The 22,260-nt window shown below is 35.2% G+C and overlaps 1 protein-coding gene and 1 non-coding gene across 9 annotated transcripts in view; one reads left to right on the forward strand and one right to left on the reverse strand.

The window, feature by feature from the left end:
• Positions 1-22,260, forward strand: part of RIMS2 (regulating synaptic membrane exocytosis 2) — a 618,814-nt gene that overhangs the window by 545,846 nt on the left and 50,708 nt on the right. The gene's annotated exons all lie outside the window — the stretch shown is intronic.
• LOC131419758 (U6 spliceosomal RNA) lies at positions 9,283-9,389 on the reverse strand. The gene has a single exon (XR_009223334.1). It is a non-coding gene; the product is annotated as a U6 spliceosomal RNA (small nuclear RNA).

Raw genomic sequence — 22,260 nt, forward strand, 5'->3', positions numbered from 1 at the left:
CCCCTTAACATGTAGAATAGTTGGAAATGCTTAAATATCCTCTACAAGTATTTGTATTTTCAGAATTGGAAAGTCTTAAACCAAAATAGTGAAGCTGTAATGGTGAGATTTCAGGCATCAGCAAGTGGAGAGAAAAGTTTGGAGAGGCAGAGGGTCTTCCTTTATCTCCATAATCACCCCATGATGATTATATAATCTTTCTTTTCCATACTCAAGTGCACCTTTGAAGAGCTGCCATTTTTGTTAAAACAAAACATGTTACCTTCTAAAGTATCGTGTTTTAGCATAATGACTTTTTAGTAACTTTTAAGTTGCAGTAACAAGTCCAAAGATTTCTCTATTCATATTTTTGGAAATTGAATCTCTCCCAAATGCATGGAAACTTATTGTTCATAAAGATGGATTTTGAAGAACAGAGATACAAAGAGAAAGAACAAGTGTAGAAAAGTGCATCATCATTAGTCAGATAAAGCTTTCACACCTTGGAGATGTTCTTTCTGTAAAGATTGAAGAAATAACATCTGAAGCGTCGCTAAACATGCCCAGTAATCTCTATAGACCCAGGTTGTGGCACAGTTTCTAGAAGTGGCCAGTCACTGATGTGTGTTCTCTTCTTTCACTCTGTTTTCTCCCAAAGAGCAAAAAGAACTGAGCCAAGCTGCGTACTCCTCTTTATTCCAGAACAGGTATTAAATTCGTAGCTACGATTCAAAACCAGTCCAGTTTCTCAGGCTGGTGAATTCATTCTTTCGTCTCTGTCTCTGTCTCTCATATTGTTCTATCTATAGTTCCATCTGAGGCAGGAATTATATCAATCTCAAGAGTCCCTGGCCCCATTGTTGCATATCTGTTATTCTAACTTGCTTACATCTGTACTCTCTTGCATTGATTCCTGGCAACATGTGCTCCCTTACTTCTGGCTTCTTGGCCAGTACTGATTCATGACCTTGCCTATATCTCCAGCTCTCTAACTCTCACCTCTTTTCCTGTCTTTCATTCTAAACTCATCCAAAGAACTAAAGTAATGTGTAGATTCCCTAAGCATTTCTCTTCTGCTGAATAACAAACAATGTAGAAACCTTCTCTGATTGGATTATAACGTTGGCCACCTACCACCACCATTGCTACCACCACCATCATCATACTTGCCAGTCTGTTCCTGCACACTAGCCCTGGCCTGGCTTTAGATCGTAACGAGCTTGATTCCATTCTCTCAGGCTTTAATTCTGGTGCTTTAAACTCTTGGTTTATTTCTTCTCTCCTCCCTGCTGTGAAATTATAGAAACTGTTTCCATAGTAACAGTAATAGTAACTTCATAGCTATGGAGAGACAAGTTAAGCCCCTTTCCGTAGTGAAGAAAAGGAAAGATACATAAACATTATATGATAATTTTCTTTTTAAAGAAAAAAATTAAACAGAAATAATTGAATGACCATCATATTACTTCCACCAGGCTTTCTCAATATTTCTGTACTATATAGAAGTTATGTATACTTTTCAACTTGTATCAGAAGAAGAGAAGCAGAACATGGTTTTATGTATTTTGCTCCTATTTTATCATTAGCAACCTTTACAAATATTTACTTACCACAAGCAGTATGGTTAATTAACATATGTAAAACATGTAACAAATTTAGCAAGTAAATTGATATTGAAATATGAAAGGCCAATATACACATGTGCATAGAACAGTTCCATATGTTAGTCAATTATAATATGTTTAAATATAATTCACTATATTTATGATTAATAATATATTGTATTTCATTTACATCTAAAGTAGGTAACCACATTTTTAAAAAAGTTGAATTACTTTTCTCACTTAGAATAAGACGGGTGGTAAAATCATTTCATGAATGTGAAATCGAAGCAAAAAATGTTAAATGACTTTCTCGAGGTCTCATAGTAATATTAATAATTAAGCGAAGATAAAACCTAGTTCATTGTTTAATAATGTGATCATGCTGCCTTTGTACTAGGAAAATTTCTTTTTAAATTCATAGCTATTTTCATAGAGAGCACATTAGGCTGGCAAATTTATATACCTTATACGTAATATTTTTACTTTTTTCAAAACTAAGCTGACTCTTTGCTTAATAAGATCTCACAAATATATGCTCAATTTCCAGCTTTTACTTGTCAATCAAGATGAAGTGCTACTGAAAAATTTTCCTAATGTAAATGATTATAAAGGTGAAATAAATATAAATGCTTAAAGATGGTCTCTTCAAATTAGTAACACATGCAAAGAAGGAAGAAGCACACACATTGGGTACATGGATATAAGGTAGTTACAGACCAAGGCAAAGTGATATTTAGTGATAGTATCTCCATAATGCATTTCTATTTGGGCTTTGCTTTTTTGGTTCTAGACTTAAAGGAAGATATCAGAACTGCAGATAAGGAGCTTGAATGATTATGGTGTTGACCATATGGAAGCAGGTGAGAAATGAGGATGGATTAGCATCTGGGAGATTATATTAGTTTTCAATTGCTACTGTAACAAATTACCACAAATTTAGGGGCTTAAAACAACATGAATTTATTATCTCACACTTTCTCTAGCTAGGAGTCCAGACACAGCGTGGTTTAGCTGGTTCCCTGCTTACAGTCTCACAAGGCCAAAATCAAGGCATTGGCAGGACGTGTTCCTTTCTGGTGGCTCTGGAGATGAATCCTCTTCCAAGCTCATTCAGGTTGTTGGCAGAATTCCATTCCATGCAGTTATGGGACTGATGTCCCCACTTCTTTGTTGACTCTCAGCTGTGTATCATTCTCAGCTTCTAGAGCCTGCATTCCTTGGTTCGTGGGTCCCTTCTTCCATTTTCAAAGCCAGCAATGTCGAGTCAGGTTCTTCTCTTGCTTCCAAGCTCTCTTACTTCTTCTGCCTCATCTCTCCTCTGCTTCCCTCTTCTGCTTCAACTCTGTAACTGACTCTTCCATCTTCCTCTTCTGCTTTTAAGGGCTCACTTAATTACATTGGGCCCGTGTGGATAATCCAGGACAATCTCCCAGTTGTAACATCAATGCTTGGATTAGTGTTTGATTGAGTAGCCACAGAATGGGAATCTTGGGGGGATGTCATTAGAATTCTGCCTACCACACACACACACACACACACACACACAATGGAATACTACTCAGCCATAGAAAGAGACAAAATCGTCCCATCTGCAACAACATGGATGGACCTTGAGGGTATTATGTTAAGTGAAATAAGCCAGACAAAGACAAACACTGCGTTATTTTACTCATTTTTAGAAGATAAACAAGCACATGGACAGAAATCTGTCCTCTGTAAAGAGAACAGATTAGTGGTTACCAGAGGGGAGGGGGTTAGGGGGTGGGCAAAAGGGGTAAAAGGGGCACATATATATGGTGACTCATAAATAATAATGTGCACCTGAAATTTCATAATGTTATAAACTATTATGATCTCAATAAAGTAATAAAAGAAAAAAAAAGAATTCTGCCTATCACAAAACCCTAGAAACAGTAAGCCATATTATATAAATGAGATTATGTAGTTTCATATTAAAATCTAGATTTTTTTGTTGTTGATATTACAAACCTTAGGTCATATTTAACTGTTCAATCATCTCTCTACTGTGCGTCGGGCAGTTATACACTCAACCATATGTACTTAAAAGAGAGTTAGAGGAGGAGTGTACCAACGTGGTGGTGGCAATAGCAGTTAGCAGAAAAATCTCAAAGAAGTTCTTGGATAATAAGAGAAACTATGCTCAAGATGCACCTCAGTGTGGAAGTTCTTATGCCATTGCCAGCTTGGGAAAATCGAGATTTTATTTTATTAAGGAGAATGAGTGTCTTTGCAGTTGCTAACGAATACCAAGATAAATAGTAATTCTTAGACATTTCCCTGAATTGACTTTCTTGATTGTTGACTCATAGTCCTGGTATGGTCAGAGCAAGTGGCCTTTATTTTTTGCTGATATGTCATTGGACCTAGGGAGCCTGGGCATAACAATAACCCATAAAACCCTGAAATAGTTGTCTCCTACTAATGAAGAATCAGAATCTTCTGATTATCTTCTTATTTCAAGGACAACAAATGTGCATTTTAATAGTTTGGTAATAATGACTGTGTATGAAATATCAGTGCAATGAGATAATTAGATTTCTATAATAAGCTTCTGGAAATCACTTGGTTCTTCATGCTCAGGTTTATTATTTTATTGAAGCAGATTCTAAGAAAAGGTTTTCTGGATTTGTACTGGAAAATTTGACTTCTCCTTTGCTCTGAGTAGCCTTTCCTAATAATAATGCACAGGAGAGTCAACTTTCACTTGATAAAATAAAATATGGTATTTATGCAGACTTTTGTATAACCACTAATTACTACACAAAACTTTCTCCTTTGAAATTTGTATATCTATTTTGTTGCTAAGTAAACTGAGCCATTAAAGTTAAGTGGCTTGGCTAGGAAAATGTAATAAAATAATAGCAAATTATTTTCAAATTGTAAATCTCTGATGAATATACATCTACTGCTTAAGTATAATCATCTCCTTATCTTTCCAGGAAAACATGTGTCAAAAATATTTGCTTTTCTGTGTTCATAGTTTTTCTTTCAATTTTTTTCTTTTTCTTTTTTTTAATTTATAAAACCAATATCTGCTTTTCTTTTTTAAGAAACAAAATAGTACAAACACCTATAATAGAAAATAAAAGTTGCTTCCTCACTTACTCACCTCCTCCCCTTTGATCTCATGTCCCAGAGATAACCACTATTAACATTTTGTTGTGTAATCTAATCAACCAAGTTTCATGCATGCGTATTTCAGTACACTTTTGACACATTCTATTGCAATTTGCCTTTTGTTTTTCCCTTAAAAATATGTTTTGGAATCTTTACATGTCAGTATAGATAGATCTGTCTCATCTTGTGGGGAATTCTATTGAATACTCTATCTCATAGATTTTAGGCTTTTTCTGTACAATGCTACACTAAACACCCTTCTACTGATCCTGGTGTATGTATGTATGACTTATTTGTAGAATAATTTCTGCAAGTAGAATAACTAGCTGAAAGGGCATGTTCATTTTTAATTTTGAAATACATTGCAAATTACCCTCTAACAGCTTTGCACCATTTACATCCTCTTTAAGAGAATATGAGAGAGCTCATTTTTACCCATACTAGTACTAATTTTTTTTCATCTTTGCCATTCTAGTATAAATTTTTATTTTCCTTTTATTCAGTACTCAACAAACACTTACAGAATGCATTCTTTGATTATTGAAGTTAATATTTCCATGTACTTACTGGTTTATTAACCAATTTTCTTTTCTTTTCCTGTGAAATACTGTTCATAATCTTTGCCCATTTTCCTAGTTCTGTGTCATATTTAATAAACCCTTTTCCTCTCCAATACTATAAAGGATATCATTATATTTTATTCTCATATGTGTATAAAGTTTTTATGAGTTTTCATAGTAGGTGCATCTGGAATTTCTTTTGTAGGTGGTGAAAAGTAAAGATCTAAATATATCTTTTCCAAGTAGATAGTTAGTTAGACCTAGATAATTCATTGAATAACCCAAACTTTATCTATTTATTTAAAATGCCATTCTTTGTATATATTAAATTGTCCTTATTTTTGTTGTTCCTGGATTTTCTATTCTGTTCTATCAACTTCAGGAGTTAAAACCATACCATACTGTTTTAAATACTTATCTAGCTTTATGATTCATTTTACTAACTTGTAGGTCAAGACTACCCTCATTATTCATCTTCAAAATTCTCTTGGCTAAACTCTCATATTTTCTTTTCTTGGTATAATGTAAAGTTAAAATTGTGTTAAAATTTAGACTAGTTTGGGGAGAATTAGCATCTTTGTAATATTGATTCTTCCTATTCAGTCTCATAGTATGTTTCTCCATTGATTCAGGCCTTCTTTTATGTCCTTCAGTAATATTTTGTAGTTTTCATCATGTATCTTCTGGACATAGCTTGTTAATTTTATTCCTAGGTATTTTGCAACTTGTATTAGTATTGTAAATACCATATTTTTTCTATTAAATTTTCTAACTGGTTATTTTTGGTATTTATTTATTAAAATTATTGATTTAAGCAGTGTTTTAGATCTTGTATCAAGCCACGTTATTGAACTCTGATTAATTCTAATACTTTTTCTCTCATTAAGTCTACTAGTTTTCCCTTTAGATTTTCTAAATACAACCTCAGATCTCCTGAAATAATAATTTTCTCTCTCCCTCCAAGTGTACCTTCAAGGTGCATCTGCTCAAAACTATCACAGATTAATTGGAGTAGTGACTTGAGTTATGTTCAGAAATGATATTGCGTTTGTTCCCTGCTACTCTAGAAGAGGGATCAGTATGACTCTGCTTTTTAAAAAACGGAGGGAGGAGAAGCAATATTTTTTTCCTTCCCAACCCCAAATCTGCATTATATAAGTCATGTTGTCAAATAAGAAAGCAAAATTAAGTTTTCATTTGTACTGTGTCGTCTGTAGTTCTTTGAAGTATAGGCTTTAATCTATGATTCATTGCTTTTTAAGGTCATTGCACTATTTAATGTATTGATATGACATTGGGTCTTTGGCCAATCTAAGATCTACTTCCAGCTATCAATATTTTCAAAAGCATGAAAAAGTAAATTTTAAAAATAAATTAACAAAGTGACAGGAACAAGGGCAAAAGTAATCAGAAACAATATTTATTAAGGGCTTCTATGCCTGTGGTGTTGTAACGTTCCTCATTTAACTATGTTACTGGTTAAAAATGGACAATATCAGGCATCATGAAAATGGAAACTTTTTTCATCTAAAGTAGCATTTCCCAAAGTGTATCCCATAGTACAGTAGGTCTTTGGATGCCAACAGATGTTAAGCAGAAACATAGGATTTCATGATCAAGTAAGTGTAGAAAATGTGTGTTAAACAGTTTTAATAAATGGTTTTTTTAATTGCAGGACTTCATAAAGTTCTTTGTTATGTTTATGTACTTTGTGACTTTCCAAAAGAAAGATAGAATATGCAGCTTCTCCATGGCTCACTTTGACCAAATAACCCTTTGTTTCTGAAGCATTGGAATTAATATCCCTTGGAATACTTTGGAAAACACATAAACATTCTCAAATTTAAATTGCAGCATATGTTTTTAAGAAAACAGAGTTAAAAAAAAGTAGACAAAAAACTTTTCTCTGATTATCTAGTTGCATATCTAGTTGGTATCTAGTTGCATATCTCTAGTTGCATTTTTCATTAAATGGATTGACTGAGGACTAAAATGGCCTTCTTAGCTGTTTTTTGCATCTCTGCTCGATTCTGTAACTGAATGATGAAGATGCTATTAGGTACTAGCTCCGAGGTGAGAGGTGTGGTAGGAAGAAGAAAGATGCAATGATAGAGAAAAGGAGTCAGGTGGGATAAATGTGCAGTGATCTAGCCAGAGATGACTTGGTTAATCTAAAGTGGTACCTATGGCATTAAAGGGGCTTGTAGATTTGAAACACATTGTGATGATAAAACATGGTATGAATATTATGATCATTTTCAAATGTCTCTAATGTTGTTTATGTAGAACAGGGGGGCTAAATTTGAGGGACATAGAGTAAGGTTTCTACCACAGATGGTGAAAGCTGCAACTACTAAAGGCAACCATTGAGAGAGTTTTACTAAAAGGGTTATTTATTTACGAAATTATTAATATGCACATTAAGAGTACAGGATATCAGGAAAGAGTCAAATAGGGCTCTAAGATTTAGTTTAGACAGGTGTGTCCAAAAAATATATAATGTGAGCCACATCTGTAGATTTAAATTTTCTAGCAGTCCCATTAAAAAAAGGAAAACAGGGGCTGGCCCCATGGTGTAGCGGTTAAGTGCACGCGCTTCGCTGCTGGTGACCCAGGTTCGGATCCCGGGCGTGCACCGACACACCACTTGTCAGACGATGCTGTGGCGGCATCCCATGTAAAGTAGAGGAAGATGGGCAGTGATGTTAGCCTCAGGGCCAATCTTCCTCAGCAAAAAGAGGAGGATTGGCAGGGATGTTAGCTCAGGGCTGATCTTCTTCACAAAAAAAAAATTAAAAAAAAGAAAAACAAAATAGCTGAAATTAATTTTAATATATTTTATTTAACCCACTATATCCAAAATATTATTTCAACGTGTAGTCAATAAAAATTATTAATGAGATATTTTGCATTCAGTTTTTCATACCAAGTATTTGAAACCTAGAGTGCATTTTATATTTATAGCACATCTCAGTTCAGACCAGCCACATTGCAAGTGCTCAGTTGCCACGTGTGGCTTGTGCCTGCCATATCGGACAGCGCAGGTTTAGACTCTGCCACTTTGTAGAAGTGCATCTTTTTGAGCCATGGCTTCCTCATCTGTACAAGGCAGATAATATCCATTTCAATACGTTACTATGAGGACGAATTATAAAGTGTATGTGAAGGTACTTTGTAAATTGTTTAGAAATATTGATGATTATTTACCTACAAGTCATGGAACAGTTGTAGCTGTTTCGGAGATGTAGCTAAAAGCATATTCTTCCTTTAAGCCTCAGAAAAAATGAAATAAAGGAAGGCATTAAAAATGAATCCATGAGTATGTTGAAGTAACTACAACTTTTACCCCACCTTTGCTGCTCTATAAGCTGCTCTGTCTAAACAAAATGAACCCTTTCACATACTAGCTTTCCAAAGAATTAAATTATCAAAAGGATTGCTTTCTATGGAAAAATTGAAATATTTTTTCTGTCTCATTATTTAATTCTGTGTTCCTTATGACTTTGGCTGCCAAGAAGTTCAAAGTTAAATTTGAAGTTCAACTATAGCAAAATACGACTATATAGTAGTATATTTCTATTCATTTACATTTTAATTATTTTTATGCTTTTTTCTACTTTATCTTACCATTATTTTTTCCACTTATCCTGCTTAAGTAAACTCATACTTTGTAAAACCAGTATTGTAAATAAACAGAAACAAAGATCAAGCTATTTTATAGATTTTTAAGGTTAATAAGATTGACATTAAAATTAGATAATTCTGAATACTAAAATATCATTCACACCAGAATGCAGAAGTTCCAGAATACCATGAAATAAAAATGAACATTATTTTGAAAATAAACTTTGACTTTTTTTTATTTTTATTTATTTATTTTTTAATTTTTTGTTTATTGCAGTAACGTTGGTTTATAACATTGTAAAAATTTCAGGTGTACATCATTGTACTTCTATTTCTGCATAGATTACATCATGTTCACCACCAAAATACTAATTACAAAAAATATGGAACACTTCACGAATTTGCGTGTCATCCTTGCGCAGGGGCCACGCTAATCTTCTCTGTATCGTTCCAATTTTAGTATATGTGCTGCCGAAGCGAGCACTGACTTTTTTTTAAAGAGAGAAAAATTTGAGTTATCAAGGAATATAGAGCTGAAATTGTTAGAAAATGCTACAGATATTCCTTTTAAAAAACTAAATTCTGGGGCTGGCCTGGTGGCACAGTGGATAAGCTCTCGTGCTCCACTTCCGTGGCCCAGGGTTCGCAGGTTCAAATCCCAGGTGCAGACCTACACACTGCTCATTAAGCCATGCTGTGGCAGTGTCCCATATCCAAAATGGAGGAAGATGGGCACAGATGTTAGCTCAGGGTCAATCTTCCTCACCAAAAAAAAAACTAAGTTCTGAACAGCTCATCAGACTATAAAAGAACACGATTTTATTGGAGCTGAGATCCGCAACTTTTACCATAACTAAGTTTAATGAGGTGTAATAGAATTAAATCTATAATTTATATTTAATAGTCTCATTAATTATATGTATTTTCACCATTAGAGACCTTTTGGGGAAAGCAGTAAGTCGTCTAAGTTCTGCAGATATAGATATTTTTTTGAAGTCTGCTTAGAGTTAAAAACTGTGAGAGCAACATATTTTTGGTAAAACTTTCTGTTACACTCAATAGCAGTCTTCAGTTATGGGGATCTATGAGGAGAAAACTATTGTTTCTTTAGTTGGTATTGATGTCTCTTTTCGGTATGGGCATGATCTATAAAGATTATGTAAACATGGAAAGTGTCTAAAAAAAAAAAGAAAGAAAGAAAGAAACAATGTGCTATGTCGTAACTTGTACTCTACCTCAGTTACGTAGAAAATGTATATAATGTGAGCTTTTTTAAACAAGTCATCTATGCACCAGAGACAAACGAGGTAACAATGCTATGACACAAAATTTAGGCACAGAGTATTTCTGTGGCCTGCTGTTTTCTCAAGGTCATCATGTCTACACTCTCCTTAGATTGCTCATACTAAATCTCAAGAGCAAAGACTTTTTTTCTATAAACTACTATTATTCTTAAAGCATCTACACTCAACCTCTTGAGTAATTATATTTTGTAATTCAAATTACTAGTTAAAAATGGTACATTAAAAACTACTAGAGAGAAAACTCCTCTCTAGTATCAAGTGAAAGTATCAACTATCAAGATACTTGATAGTATCAAGATGAAGGCTCTCACTGACTGTAGTCCTAAGTCTCTATGATTTTTATTTTAATATCTAGGTTTTGAACTGTTTCCAAATAGATCAATGCAGTTTTCAGTGGTTATTAGCGGATGCTATTGAATGACTCTTTTATTTTATTTTGTTTTTGTTAATCCTAAAAGATGCAGTAAAAAAATAAGATAATGTGATGTACTTCCTAGAAATCCCTAGTAAATCAAAAACTGATTTGTGGAGGTAATAAAGAACAAGTTCATTGAGACTCATCTGCCTCCTTTTAGTATATATGTACGTATATACGGATCATGGTAAGAAGTCAGATTCTAGCAAAAGTTTATAATAGAAAGGAAAAAAACAGAAAATTTATGGTCTATGGAATGGTTTTTTGTTTTACTTCTGTTATTTTGGGTCTACCAATAGTTCTAGCTAGCATCTGTTCTGACTGGTGTGTTGTAAAATATTTTCAGTGTTAACCCTGGTTTCTGTGAAGCGTAATTGCCTTGATTATATCTTTCTGTGCATATGGATAAATGAAAATGTGTTTAACTTTCTCCAGTTACATTTACATTTCACGCCAGGAACCTAATTTCAACTCAATAACTCCTGAGAATAAAGCATAAAATCTTGCTTAAGCCAGTAATTAATTACATTTCATAAACAAAAATGATTCATTAAACTTTTATGTTTTTCCTTCCTGGTAATAGTGGGTTACATGTAAATTTTTAAGTATCTCAGATTTTTTTAACCTTTCAAAGCTGTAATTTTAAGTCTTTCTGATTAAAAGGAAGAGCCATTCCACATGTTTAAATAATATATAGATGTTGTTTCCAAAGGGCCAAAGGCCATTCATTCTTTCTAAGTTTGCCTGGATTAATGTTATGTGTAGCCCAAAATTCTGAAAAAAATGCACTAATGCAAATAATAAACTTTATACTAAAAGAGAGCCTTCAGCTATGGAGATATAAATAGAATTTTTAAAGATTTGTCATTAAACTGCAAATAATGTAACCAACATCTAAAGATTCAACATAAGTTCATTGTTTTCTCCCTCACTAAAGATCTCCTTAGTTATAATTGTTTCTACTCTCTTTACTATCAGGGGTCTGACTTCCAGTATTTGCCATGGTGGGGAGTAGGGGGTGCAGAAAAAGTTGGGGCGAATTAGTAATTCTCTGTCTTTAGGTCTGACTACCAATATTACTCCATTCTCAGAACTCCAAGGACTTCATGGCCTCTCATGTTAATATTCAGGCCTGTGGCCTGCTGTGTTAATGCCTTCCACCAGCTGCATCCTTTTGTTCTTTTAGGCCTCATCTACTCGTAGATCGCTGAGTTGCAGTGCCGAAAGTTTCTCCAGATAAGACCAGATTGTTTGCCGTATCTATATTAGAGAATATTTGATATTCCATCTCCTTGGCCTTTTACCTATTCCAGGACCAAGTCAGGATCCAAAAAAGCTCTTGTAGCCTGAAAAGGCCATACCGCTGGCATGATTCCAACAATCTGCTGGTTTTCCCAAAATGCAAGAAAGGGTATTATTCAAAGGAAAATACATCTTGAAGGAAAATAAAAGAATGAACCTATTTCCACAGGGAGGTCTGAGGAAAAGAAAGAAAGGATGGGAAGAAATAGTATTGACAGACTGAGAAATGAAACAAAACCATAATGCTAGTCTCAATTCTCAAGTTATGTGATTTTAATATGCTTTCTCTTTGTTGTCGTTAGTGCCATTGAGTCAATTCCGACTCCTAGTGACCCTGTGTACAGCAGAGCGGAACCCTGCCTGCCCTTTTTGCACCATCCTCTCACCTTCTGACACTCTATCAGACATGCTCCACTGCTATTCACAGGGTTTTCATGGCCAATCTTTTGGAAGTGAGTGGCCAGGTCCTTCTCCCTAGTCTGTCTTAGTCTGGAAGCTCCGCTGGAACCTGTCCACCATGGGTGACCCTGCTGGTATTTGAAATACTGGCGGCAGAGCTTTCAGCATCACAGCTACCACAGTAAAACTGGAAACGAACTCAGGCCATCGCGGTGAGAGCACCAAATCTTAACCACTAGACCACCAATGCTTTCTCTTAGAGGAAGTCAAATGGTTGCCATTGGATAAAAGGTAATCTATGCAAAAGTCATTATATGACTCTTGCCTTTTCTTTCATAGATTTCGTAAGGCAAACTCTTTGCAGAAATATAAGTGTAGAAAATTTGTTCTTGTAAATTCCAAAATAATTCAGTGTAGGCACTTAGTCCTTTGGTTAGTTGTTTGGGATTAGTTCCTCTCCACTGTGAGAATTTCTGTTCATTGCTTATAGTATGAACAATATAATGATGATAATCTATAGTGTATTTAAGAATAAATCTCAAGGAATATGGTAATGCGACAGGCAAATAGTTTCCTGCTGCTAGTGAAATATCAATGCAGAGTTAAAATAGCCTTAAAAAATAAATCTGTAGGTGAAACTGAATTGTTTCAAAGCTGGAGTCTTTTATTCTATCAGTATGTTCAGATCTAGCATAGAAATGTAACTCTATTATTATTTAGATGTACTTGAAAACTAAATGACTTGCTTTTAACATTAAAAGCAACATATTGTGTATTTTTTAAAGTTTTATTTGGAGGCATGAAATTCATTTTGTTTGGCCGAAGATTTTTCTTTTATTCCTGTATTTTTATTGAATGATTTTAAATAATTTTATGAATAATTAAGGAAGTAAAATGTAATCATATTTTAGGTATATTATTTATTATTTAGAAATCATGAGATTTTGTAGAAGTAAGATCAGCTAGACTCTTTAAGACTTCACTTTGATAAAATTTATTGGGCTTGAATACAAAATTTATCAGGCTTGAATACAAAATGATTCTCTTAACAGTGAATACCTTCCAACATCATACACACTTCTTTGTCAGAATTCTTATTACTAGAAGTTGAAATAATACAGAAGGTGTGTTTTTTTTTAACTTTTTTATCGTGAAATAATTATGAAGTCACAGGAAGTTGCAAAAATAATACAAAGTGTCTCATGTATCCTTCATCCAGCTTCCCCCAGTGGTCATATCTTCTATAAATATAGTATAATATCAAAACCAAGAAATTTAAATTGGTATGATAATGTTAACTAGACTACAGACTTAGATGTGATGAGTGAGCGTGAGGGGGAGTCTAGAAAGTTTTCCATATTTGAGACTTACAGAAAGATTTAGTGGTTGTCTTAGTCTACTCAGGCTGCCATAACAAAATACCATAGACTGGGAGGCTTAAACAACAGGAATATATTTCTCATAGTTACGGAGGCTGGGAAGTCCAAAATCAAGATGCCAGCCGATTTGGTTCTCCAGTGAGGGCTCTCTTCCTGGCTTGCAGACAGCCACCTTCTTGCTTTATCCTCTAATGTATAAGCCAGAGAAAGAGGAAGCAAGCTTTCTGGTGTCTCTTCTTATAAGGGTGTCCCATCATGAGAACCTTACTCTCATCTAAACCTAATTACCTCCCAAATGCCATATGTCCAAATACTATCACATTGGGGGTTAGTGTTTCAACATATGAATTTGGAGGAGGGACACAATTTAGTTCATAGTGGTGGTAGAAACATTTATCAAAATAGGGAATACAGATGATGAGAGAAATGCCATTTTCATCTTGAGAATTATGATTTTTGAAACACCTGTGGAGATAGCTAGAAGGCAACTGATTTACCAGTCTAAAGTTTAGGGGATTGGATTGGGCTGCACATATAATATGGGAGATCTAGGAGTCATCAAGAATGATAGTATTTATAGGATGGGAATTGATAAGAGCCTAACACATATGTTCAAGAGGACAATACTTACTGGTTGGTAATGAAAGTTACAGATAGGAGAGTTCAGCTTGGGTACTCCGTTTTTCATGGAAGATTTCATTAAAAATGTAAGACTTTGAGTGGTTTGTTTAGATAGAAAGGATGTGTGTCTGTGTGCATGTATAAAATCATCTAAGTATAGAGTTGATCTATCTAATTTTTTATCTGGAGCTATCCTGAGCTAAAAATTCCTCAAGATTCCCAATATCCATTTCAGGATTTTTCTTTTAATCAGTAGGTTGATTTTAATTGGTATGTATTCAGTTCACAAAGAGTAAATAAGAAACCTGTCTAGTGTCCATTATGTATCAGGCATTCTAGAAGTCCTACATAGTTCAATATAAATAAGATTTATACATTTCCTATGCATGAAATACTCAAAATCTAGTAAGTCAGATATAATGTGTGCTCAATCTGAGAGGTATGAAATAGTCAACACTTTAGTAGGCATTGTGGAGAGATGTGGTATCCAAATGAGAGTTTGCTCTCTGTACATGGGAAAAGGCTCACAATACGTAAGTTTAAAAAAGACACAAAATTATAGAGTATGATTCAATTTTCATTATATTTAATTACAGATAGTGAATATACAAAAATATAGTTTCCTTCAATCAGGTAGTGAAAGTAGGAGGATTTTTTTTCATTAGATTTTTCAGTAGTTTCTAAGTGTTCTACAATAAACATATCATACTTTTAAAATTATACATTCTTTTATATTCTTAAAAAAAACAGCAGTTATATGGACTGGGACTACTAGTCAGCATGACCAGTCTTGTAAATTGTAAATATTGGCCTTTTGTAAGTACTCGTCCACGGGTTTGCCCATGTCTACAAATTGCTCAATCTTCCTTCATTTTAATTGCTCTTTGTAAATTAAATTTTGTCTTTGTCTTTCAAAAGGTAAATTGTGAATTGGCTTCTTAATAATTATTTTAAGAACAGTAAACAGCTAGACTTTTCCAAAAGTTATCCTTCAGGATAGCCGTTTCTATGAGAATCAAAGAAAGAAAAAAGAAGCCCTCAGTGAGTTTTCAAAAGAAGAAATGGGAAGAAGGAACTGGAAAAGAGCATCTTCTCTCTTCTTAAAACGTTTAAAGCTTTTGGCATTAGAGAAACGTTCCAGCACCTAAGTGTTTAGGTCTCTGATGGAGCATAAATCATTAGGCTTTTGGCATCAGGTCATTGGTCCACCTTTCTGACCTGGGGATGACACCAAGCTGTGCACTCACTTAGGTGTTTTCCTTACCTCTGATCCCCTCTTACTGTTGAATTGAACCTGTTATTTCTCTAGAGGTCCAAAAGAATGAAATCACCGGAAGATCCTAGCATAAACTCTGGAAAGTCTTGGCTAAATGGCTAAATGTCAACATGGAAAGCAAGTTATATATATATACACACACATTTAAATTATACATATTTTCCCAAAAATGCTGAATAATGGCTACAAAATTATAATTTGAGGTGGTATATATTTTTATTAATTATTAAATTATGAAACAAGCCAATTTTTAATCTGAATCTCTGTAGATAAAGAAAAAACTCATTAATCACTTTGCTTCAGAGATTATAGAATACCAGAGGAAGGGACCATCTAATCCAACTATCCATTTGTTTCTTGAATCTTCTCATATCATCTTCCAGGGTCGTTGGCCTATGCTAAACACCTCCAGTGACAGGGATTTCACTACTTAAATACAAGGATACTTACTCCATCTTTCCAAGAGCTTTGATCATGATTTGTATCTGGCTCGCTGTGACTTCCATCCATCGGTCTAGTTCTACTCTTTGGACTCATGTAACTCTTATATCATGGTTTTTCATATTTTTAAAGGAAATTCTTATGTCCTACCTGAGTTTCCTTTTTAGTGTTTACCCTTTTGTCTTTACTATTCAAATCGCCAGATACCTTGATTCATCTCCTCCAAATGTATTCAGGTTTGCCTATATTTCTCCTTAAGTTTACCACTGAAAAGTGAGTGAGGTTCTGAGTGTACAGTGACTGCATTGATGCAGAATGGGCCATCACTTCCTTTCCTCTAGATCTGAGAATATACATCTATTTTGGTAGTCCAAGAGCACATTGACTTTGTGGGTAACTACTTAACAGTCTTACCATTTCACAAGTAATTTAACACCATCAAAAATAAAAACGATGTAGTTGCCACTGTCAGGTTTTGAGTTGTTGTAGTGAGTTGCAACTATTTTAAACGCCTGTTCCTCCAACATCTCACTTTCTCAAATATTTGAGGAATATTATAATTAATCTTTTTCTTTTCTGTTTGTGAGTTTGTTTTAATCTCTTCCTTTTCTGGGATGGGAAACAGTAGGGAGAGGTGGTAATATATAGGATCAAGCAAAAATATACAATCATTTCTTAAGAAGGACCAGAGGAAACAAAGAGTTTGTTACCTAAAATGTTCTGCTTTTTTGGAGTCTCTCTTTCAGCAGGATCTAATTTTCATTATTTGCTACCTAAAAAAAAAAATTTAATCTGTAAATTGAAACACAGTCTCTATGCCTGTGGGATTTATGATGGGCTTTTTAAGACAGTGATTATCGAGCCTATTATTTCAAGTCTTATTCTTGTAAAGATTGTGCTATGGCTTCTGCCTGTGAAATGAATAGACTGTAAAAAATATAGCTATTTGTAAATTCTTATATTTGTGAATCAGCACACACTACCTAATAGGTATTTTTGTGGTGAAAACAATCTTCTTCTAATTCACCTATTTCACATATATGGGTCTCAGGACCCTGGTTTATCAGATCAGATAGAAGTGAGGCACTATGCATACAGAGTGACTACTGTGCTTTTCCAAAAAACAATTGAACTTAACACCAAAAGATAAAGAGGTTTAGAAGGAAGTGTATTGAAAATAATGCATGACTTAAAAGCCAAAAGAGATCATTTAGAAGCTTTAGCAGTTCCAAAGAAACTGTTATCTAAGTGTGAATTATCTTGCATTAACCAGTCTTTAACCCTATAATATTTGGCTGTTTCTAATCTGTAACAAGCAATCAAATGGTGCAATGAAGATTTGTTAGTTTAGAGTTGATCAGCATAGCCCTATGGCAAAATTCTATTTAAGTAAATTATCCTGTGTCCTAGAAAATAAATTCATTTCCCAAGAAGAGCGGTTATCCTAGAAAAATGTTTGCTCCCAGAAGAATTAAGCCAATTGAAAATTTTCATTATAATATGTATGAGTCCCCCCCAAAATGCAGTTTTACTGCAAAAGAGAAGCTAGGGTGCTGATGCAGTTAAAAGGTTCTTTTTTTGACAAGTTAATTAATTGGTAAGAGTTCTTTTAATTGCAGGCAGTAGTGAATGGGCATTTACGAATTCTGGTGGGAAAATCAAGGATCAACAGTATGTGCATTGAAAGGACAGTCATTTATTCGATACAATATAGTATCTCTCTGGCAGTGCATTATTTACTGCTAAGTGAAATACTTTGAAAATGCATACTTTGTGAAATGGACAGGTAAATTGCTATTGTGAATCATTTTGTAATGTTACATTACAAACTGAAGGAAAACTCCCAACTACCATTTGTTACTAAGAAATTCCAATATAAGAGAGCCTAAAAATCCTGTTTTGATAGGAAAATTATAATATGCATACTTTAAATTTTAAAAGAGAAAAACATTTCTTGCTATTTGAACAATAGTGTCATCTTTCTGATATAAAAAAAGCTAAAGATAAAAATCTTTATTCTCTCCATTTTAAATGTATTGTCTAATACAAAAATGGTTCAGCTAGTGCCACATATGAGTATCATTGAAAACAAAATTGCTGCTCTATCTATTTCACTTCAATGAAATAGAAGGACTTATCTTTCTAGAGATTGAAACCTGAATTTAACACTGAAAAGAGCCATGTGAAATTTTTTTTTAGGGTCTTAACTTCAGCTTTTGGTCTTCTTTCTTTTAGCATGAATCAGCCCAATATAAAATTGTGCATTTATTCATTCCTTCAACAAATGTTCCTTAAATACCTACTGTGTGCAAGCACAGTACCAGGTACTGAGGCTACAGCAATGAAATAAGACAGATACACGGTACCCACCATCATGTGGCTTATGACCTAGCTGTAAAGACACTGAACGTATAATCACACTCTTGGTGGAGTGGTTGAAAGGAGACAGCACTTAGGAAACACTTAGAGAAACAGGATAGAGAGTTGAGAGGCGTCGCACAGGTCCACACTGAGAGAAGAGTCTCTCTCTCTCTCTTCCCTGCTACTTATTTAATCCTCTTTAATCCCCACTCTCCTCCCTCCATCTGTTAGAATGGTTATTTTAAGATGTTTAATGTGTACATTCAGGGTATGTATCTGCTCTTGTAAAATGTGCATTGTTGTTTTATATATACATATATGTATTTATGTATGCATTCTCCTTTTACTTTTCTCATCGAGCATTATGGTTTTCAGAGCATCTGTGTGTACATTTTGTCCTATATTTCCAATTGCTGCATAGTACTCCATGGTATGAATCTGCCACATTTTTCCTCTCTGTTCTTCCAGTACTGGACATCCAGATATACTCCAGCTCCTGCCACCACAAATAACACTGAGATGAATATCCTCACATATCTCTCCTTTTGAGCCTGGGGGCTTTTCTTTTACGTATATCTGTGTATACCCAGAACTAGATTTATCAAGATGTTCAGTGTGTGTCTAATTAATTTGGCCAGGTTCTGCCAGCTTCTTCGCCAGATTGCCTGCTGTAGTCTACTTTCCCACCAGCAGTGCATAAAAGTCTTTATATCCATGCCAACAATTGACATTACTCCCTAATATTTAATATGGTAATACCAGTATTTCTGATATTAGCATGGGTGATTAGCATGAATAATATTAGCAGTGAGTGAATTCTCATTGTTGTATTAACTTGCATTTCTCTAGTAACTAATGAGTTTGAAAATCTTTTCATATCCATCAATCATTTTTGTTTGCTCTTATGTAAATTGCCTCTTCCTAACTCTTGCTCATTTTTTTGTTGGGGTTTCTATCTTTAATTTTTGGTTTTCAATAGTTTCTAATCCCTTCTTTGGTTTGAGATGTTACAAAAATCTTCTCCGTATCTGTTATTCTGGAAGATTTTTTTGTTGTTATGAATGTGGTGGGGTAAAATCTGGAAGAATCCAGAACCCCTCAAAGCAAGACTCTTAACCATTAGGCATAGTGCTTAGAGCCTGCGAAGATCTTTATATGGCCTTTTACACAGTGGTTGCATTATTTTCCAGCCTTCTTAGAATCAATTTCCAAAGCAAATATCAATATTATGAGAGTTTTATTTTTCATTTTATTTATTTTTTGTGTGTGTGAGGAAGATCAGCCCTGAGCTAACATCTGATGCCAATCCTCCTCTTTTTTTCTGAGGAAGCTTGGCCTTGAGCTAACATCCGTGCCCATCTTCCTCTACTTTATTCGGGACGCCGCCACAGCATGGCTCGACAAGCAGTGCGTTGGTACACGCCCGGGATCCGAGCCGGCGAACTCCAGGCCGCCGCAGCGGAGCACGCACACTTAACTGCTTGCGCCACCGGGCCGGCCCCAAGAGCTTTCTTTGTTTTCAAATTGCCAAAATGCTCCTATATTCCACTTTTGTGGTTGTTTCTTTGTTGCATATGACTCCTCTGTAACCTTCAGACGTTACGGCTCCAAAATTCATGTTTTGGAGCAAGCTTTCTGCAAATGGTTTACCGAAATTATGAGCAGTTAAGATTTCAGAGTTTACAATATTAGTGGGCATTATTTACACTGTATGATCATATAACTTTTCAATATCTTTCTGGTAATTTATAATCAATGATAATTTTTTCTCAAAAACATCATTATATCAAGACTGAATTAAAATTAAATCAAACAAAAATGTGTTGAGCTATTACTACATATAAAATATTGTGTTATACATAGTGTGGAGACATGAGGAGAATGGAAATAAATTGAAATAAATAAAATATAGTGGTGTTTCTCTTAAAGTTCATTTGACTATATTCACTCATTCATTAGGAAAAATCATTTGTTGAATATCTAGTATATAGCACAGTGTCTGACCCATCATAGATATTCAGTAACTACTTGATGGATCAATGAATGAAAGAATGAACATAATTATAACATACCTTTTAATACTGTGTGGTAGAGACAGACTCCAGATGCTATGGAATCTCAGAGAAGGGGGATCTACTCCAACCTGAGGAGATTAGGAATTGTTCCCAGGGAGATACCTGAACATATAAATAGAAAATATCTGGATATAGAGAAAAGGAGGGAGGAAGACATTCCAGGTACCCCACCTTCACATACATGTGGGAGGTAAGAAGTAGCCTGGAATGTGCAGGGCAACTCACACAATCCAGTATTGCTGGAGGTGGGAGTAAGAGACAGGGAGAAGCAAGAGCTAAAGAAGGATAGTAGGCGTGCCTTTTAGCTCAAGGGAAGAGGAACCACTAAAAAGTTTTTAAGGAAAGCAGTGACGTGGACTAACTTGCTGTTTAAATAGATCATCTGGCTTCATGAAGGATAGATTGGAAAGTATTTAGACTGAAGATAGAGCAACAAATTAGGAATATTTTAAATAACAGAAGTGAGAGATTGTGAGGCCCTGAGCTAGGGATGAAGAAGAATCAGTTTGATAAATATTTAGAAGGTATGAATTAGGGCTTGATGATTGATTGGATATGGATGGGGGGTGAAGAAGAGGGAGAAGTCAAAGATGACCCCAGTTTTCTACCTTGGGTGACTGAGTGAATGAATGGTGCTATCACCTACTAAGAGAGGGAATGCAGAATTAGGAGCAAGTTTGGCAGAGAATTAAGCATTTTTGGGTATTTTGAGGATTTTATACCCCTGGAACTTGCAAGCAAAGATGTGCAATAGGCAGTTGAATAAGAAAAGTTCACTAATAATGCAGGTAGACCCAGGTGATAAGTACCCAAAGAGTGAATGAGATAAAGAGATTTCAGAGAAAGAAGGCATCACCATGGTCCAGGGGATTCAGAGTTGGTGGAATAAAGTGTGTCTTGAAGGATGGACAGTATATCAATAAGCAGAGATGCAGGAGAGCGTTCTGTGACCAGCACACAATGGTGTCTTTAACAGGCTCTGTATTTGCAAGGCTGCTGGGACCTTGAATTCATAAGCCTAGGGTTAGGAGGAAGGAAATTTGAACTGGGTGGTGCTGGAGGTGCTGTAGAGCTGGGCCCCCTTCCTGAGGACCCTAACTCACAGTCTAAAGTGTGCCTTAAAGAGGGATGTGATGCACCTAGATCCTACTTGGTGAAAGGAAGTGGGGTGGGCATGACACCTAGAAATGGCAATATTCAGAGTCAGACTAGAAGCTATCTCATGGTGCTGAGGATCCAGAGGCTAAGAGTATGGGGAATGAAATAGCTTCCAGCCCCAGGATAAAGAAACAAGTCAGGGTAGCACTTCTCTCTGGCATAGCAGACAGGAGGCTTTGGACAGGGAGACACATTCCACACCCTACTAATGGACCCACATGAAAGAAAATAAGAAATGAGAAGCCAAGAGGTGCACTGGGGGTGGGGGTGGGGGTGGGCCCAGTGAATAGAGTAGCGAAGATTGATTAAAGCTGTATGTGTTTGAAAAGTGGGAATAAAATAGGGACGGTCTTTTGATTGGAAGCCCTGAATTCCAAGATTGGTAGATTAGATTTTATCCTATCAACTTACCGAGAGTTTGTTTCTCTGTTGTTTTCCTTAGAAAGAGAGTTGATAAAAAATCTATTCTAGGAAAATAAACCTGGCAAAAATGTCGAGGATGGATTGAAAGGAAGGGACTGGAGGCAGGAATGCCCACGAGTGGTTTATGAAAAGATTCAGACACAAGATAAAAAGGGCTGGGGCCAGGGCATGGGGCCGGAAACCGGAAAGAAGAAATATTTA

This window comes from Diceros bicornis, chromosome 21 (assembly GCF_020826845.1).
Source record: "Diceros bicornis minor isolate mBicDic1 chromosome 21, mDicBic1.mat.cur, whole genome shotgun sequence".
Classification (NCBI taxonomy): domain Eukaryota; kingdom Metazoa; phylum Chordata; class Mammalia; order Perissodactyla; family Rhinocerotidae; genus Diceros; species Diceros bicornis.